This window comes from Neopelma chrysocephalum, unplaced genomic scaffold (genome assembly GCF_003984885.1).
Source record: "Neopelma chrysocephalum unplaced genomic scaffold, ASM398488v2 Primary Assembly neopelma1_363, whole genome shotgun sequence".
Taxonomy (NCBI): Eukaryota; Metazoa; Chordata; class Aves; order Passeriformes; family Pipridae; genus Neopelma; species Neopelma chrysocephalum.
This window is the reverse complement of record NW_020898027.1, coordinates 211929-216343: the sequence shown is the minus strand read 5'-3', so window position 1 is coordinate 216343 and position 4415 is coordinate 211929. Positions and strand designations below refer to the sequence as shown.

Genomic DNA, 4415 nt, shown 5'->3' with positions numbered 1-4415 from the left:
TTCCCAGAGAAGCTGTGGCTGCCCCATCCCTGGAAGTGTCCAAGGCCGGGTTGGAGCATCCTGGGACAGTGGGAAGTGTCCCAGCCCATGGCAGGGGGTGGCACTGGATGGGCTTTAAGATCCCTCCCAACCCAAACCATTCCATAATTCCGTGCCAGGCTGGGCTGGACACCCCAACTCTTGCGTGTTTATTTTCTTCTATTTTCGGGGAATTCAGCTCCCTCATCCCCAAAAACACCCCGGTGACTCTCCGTGTGCCGTGGCGGCACCGCGGCAAACCCAGACAAAAGCGACAATTCCCCAAATCCCTTTAATTTGCAGCGACGGGTTTCTTTGGAGCAGCTCATTTGCCCACTTGTTCCATAATTCATGGCAGAGCCCGCTAATTAAATGCTAAAGACCTGATTTGCGTCGAGTTGTTTGTAGTTCCATTAGCGGCTGAATGCGAGAAATTACCGCGTCCTTTAATTGGTAATTAAAAATAATGGTTACTTAGCAGCCCGGCAGGATTACTCAGCATTTCTGGGTGGTTTTTGCACAAAGCACAAACATTCAGAGTGGGTTTTTTTTAGGCGGATTTCTCGGAAAATTCTCCCCGGGTTTGTGCTGAGGGAAGGTCCGTGCCCCACCTTCTTTTAATGGGTAATAAAACCCCAGGAAAAAAAGCAAATTAAAGGCAAATAAAGAGAGAGGAGAATGCCTGGTTGTGTTCCCTGCCTCCCTCTTCCAGGCTTTTTTGGCCTTGGATGGTGGATGTGGTTGGCAGTGAGGGTTTGGGGGGTGTTTGGGACACATACAGGGGGGTTGAGAGGGTGCATTTGGGTGTTTGGATAAGGGACTGTGCTTGTATTACATATATTTATTTATATATTTATATATTATGATATATGTTTATTATATGTATCTATTATATATATTTATTTGTGCCTGTATCATATATATTTCTTTATATATTTATATATAAAAATTATATATATTATATATTTATATGTATATTTATATATCTATATATAATATATTATATATTTATTATATTTATTTGTGCCTGTATTATATATATTTATTTGTATATGTTATATATTTATATATTTATATATTTATATATTTATATATTTATATATTTATATATTTATACATTATATATTATTATTTATATTTATTATATGTTTATTTGTGCCTGTATTATATATATTTATTTATATATTTGTATATAAGATTCCCTCTTTTTAGATTTCCTCTCTTTAGATTCCTTAAGATCCCCTCTTTTTAGATCCCTTCTTTTTAGATTCCTTCTTTTAAGATCCCCTGTTTTCAGATTCTTCTTTTAAGATTCCTTCTTTTTAGATTCCTTCAAGATCCCCTCTTTTTAGATCCTCTCTGTGTAGATTCCTTCTTTTAAGATCCCCTCTTTTTAGATTCCTTCTTTTTAAATTCCTTCTTTTAAGATCTCCTCTTTTTAGATTCCTTAAGATTCCCTCTTTTCAGCTCCCTCTTTTTCCCGTCTCGGGCTCCTCGGTGCCCCCGTGATCCCTGTGATCCCTGTGCTGTCCAAGTCTCCCACAACCCCAATGATCCCTCTCAAACTGCCTTTTCCATTCATTTTTCCAGCTCTTGGCTTCTTCCCTGGCCGTTCCCAGGCACTGACAGACCCCAAACACATCCAGGCTTCGGGAATGTGCTGCCGGCAGCTCCAGCGGGAACAAATCCACACCTCCCCTTCCCTCAGCCCCCCTCCCACCCTCCTCTGTGCCTGACAGCTCATCCTGTTCCCTCCAAACCATCACCCCCAGCCCCGGCACAGGTTCCTCCCGTCACTGAGCTCCTGGGAAATGACAGGGAGCTGAACAGGAGCCAGAGTGTGCCCAGGTGGCCAAGAAGGCCAATGGATCCTGGCCTGGCTCAGGAACAGTGTGGCCAACAGGTCCAGGGAAGTGATTCTTGCCCTGGACTCAGCACTGGTGAGGCCACCCCTGGAGTGCTGTGTCCAGTTCTGGGCCCTCAGCTCAGGAAGGATATTGAGGTGCTGGAGCAGGTCCAGAGGAGAGCAACGAGGCTGGGGAAGGGACTGGAGCACAAGTGCTGTGAGGAGAGGCTGAGGGAGCTGGGGGGGCTCAGCCTGGAGAAGAGGAGGCTCAGGGGAGACCTCCTCACTCTCTGCAACTCCCTGACAGGAGGGGGGAGCCAGGGGGGGGTTGGTCTCTTTTCCCAGGCAACTCTCAGCAAGACAAGAGGGCTCAGGGTCTTCAGCTGTGCCAGGGGAGGTTTAGGTTGGATATCAGGAAGAATTTCTTTGCAGAGAGGGTGCTCAGCCATTGGAATGGGCTGCCCAGGGAAGGGGTGGATTCTCCATCCCTGGAGGTTTTTAAGATGAGACTGGATGTGGCATCAGTGCCATGGGCTGGGAACCACGGCGGGGTTGGATCAAGGGTTGGATTGATGATCTTAGAGGTCCCTTCCAACCCAGCTGATTCTGTGATTAATTGGGATTTTCTTTCCTTTCCCTGGTACTTTGGTGGCAGAGCTCTCTCAGCTCTCCTGGCACCGACACACTGCAGAGTCTCCTCTTCCCTCACCCGCGTGTCTGCTCCATTCCCAGCTTATTTTAGGCACCTGGAAAGCTGCTGGAGCTGCTCCCTGCGGGGTCTGGAGTCACCGGGGTGGCTCTTGTGCTCGTGGCTGTTGTTCTTGCCTCGTTTCAGACACAATATTTGTCTGTTCTGCACAAAGATGGGCAGAGAGAAATAATAACAGACAAATATGACAGATAAATATCTGTTTTTTCCTGCAACCGCGTCTCCTGCCCCCACACAGCCCAGCTGGAGATTCCAGCCTTCCAGCACCGCTTTTCCAAGGCAGACTCTCTTTTCCAGGAGGTTTTTGCAGTGCTGCTGCTGGAGCTGTGGCAGAGCTCAGGGTGATGCTCAGCTGAGCCGAGCTGTTCCCGCTGGCCCCGGGCCTGGCCCTGCCTCTCCTTCCAAACTGGCACCTCCAGCCTGTCCTGCTCAGCTGCCCAGGGCAGCTCGGGTGAGCTTGGACACCCGGCAAACCAGGGCACCTTGGCCTGCCAGGACCTACCTGTGCCAGCCAGGACCCACCTGGGCCTGTCAGGACCTACCTGTGCCTGTCAGGACTACCTGGACCTGCCAGGACCCACCTGAACCTGCCAGGACCTACCTATGCCAGCTAGAACCCATCTGGGCCTGTCAGGACGTACATGGACCTGACATTACCCTCCTGAACCTGCCAGGACCCACCTGGGCCTGCCAAGACCCACCTAGACCTGTCAGAACCCACCTGTGCCAGCCAGGACCCTTCTGAACCAGTCAGGACCTTTCTGGACCTGACAGGACCTACCTGTGCCAACTATGACCCACCTGGGCCTGCCAGGACCCGCCTGTGCCAGCCAGGACCCTCCTGAACCTGTCAGGACCCCCTTGGACCTGACAGGACCTACCTGGACCTGCCAGGACCCATCTGGACCTTCCAGAACCCTCTTGAACCTGTCAGGACCCCCTTGGACCTGCCAGGACCCTCCTGGACCTGCCAGCTTTGCCTTGCTGGTGATTTCTGGGTGTTCTGAAGCAAAATCAGGCCCCAGCTCTTCCCTGGAGTCCAAACTCCCTGACCCTTCTCCCACTGCTCCTGCCGGAATTCCAAGGAAAAGCCGTGGCCGTGGCTCCCTGATTTCCGGAGCCTCAGAATCCCAAAATCGGGCTTGAAATCCTAAATTTGGGGTCGGAAGGCACCCGAAGGCTCATCTCGTGGGCAGGGACACCTTCCACCAGCCCAGGCTGCTCCAAGCTGGAGCATCATGGACATCATGGACATCACGGATGTGTTGGAGGCTGAGCTGTTCCAGAAGGATCCAGAGGGATCCCAGAGGAGCGGGACCATCCCTGGGGGGGTTTCCTGGCTCTGGACAACGAGGTCCCTTCGCAGGGAGACACTTTGGGAGCCACTTCCCGCTGGCACCGGCACCTCTGGGCCTGTGCCAGCCCCTCCAGCCCCTCCAGCCCCTCCAGCCCCTTCCTATTCCCTCCTGGAACAGATTCCCGGCCAAAAAAACTGGGTTATGATGCAATTAAGGCTGAGAAGATGAATCAGTGATTTGAGGGGGGGAAAAAAACCCCCCTAAATGTGGCAGAGATCCCAGAGATCCCACGCCGAGCTCAGGCCCCGGGAGCTGGAGCCCTGCTGGGCTCCCAGCCCTGGAATTCCTTCCCCCCGGGAGCTTCCAGGCAGGGAAGAGCACCGGGGGTGGGAAAAAACCATGGATAATGGCAGTGCCAGGGAAAAGGTACATCCTGGTGCCATGGCAACCTGGCTGGGCACCGACAGGGCTGCTCCGGGGGCTGTGGGAGCTGCCAGGCTGGGAGAGGGATGAGCTGGGAGAGGGATGAGCTGGGAGAGGGATG

At 51.8% G+C, this 4415-nt stretch overlaps 1 protein-coding gene across 1 annotated transcript in view; it reads left to right on the top strand.

Annotated features, from left to right (window-relative positions):
• Positions 1 to 4415, top strand: part of LOC113978842 (cortexin-1-like) — a 24037-nt gene that overhangs the window by 7768 nt on the left and 11854 nt on the right. The window lies entirely within an intron of this gene.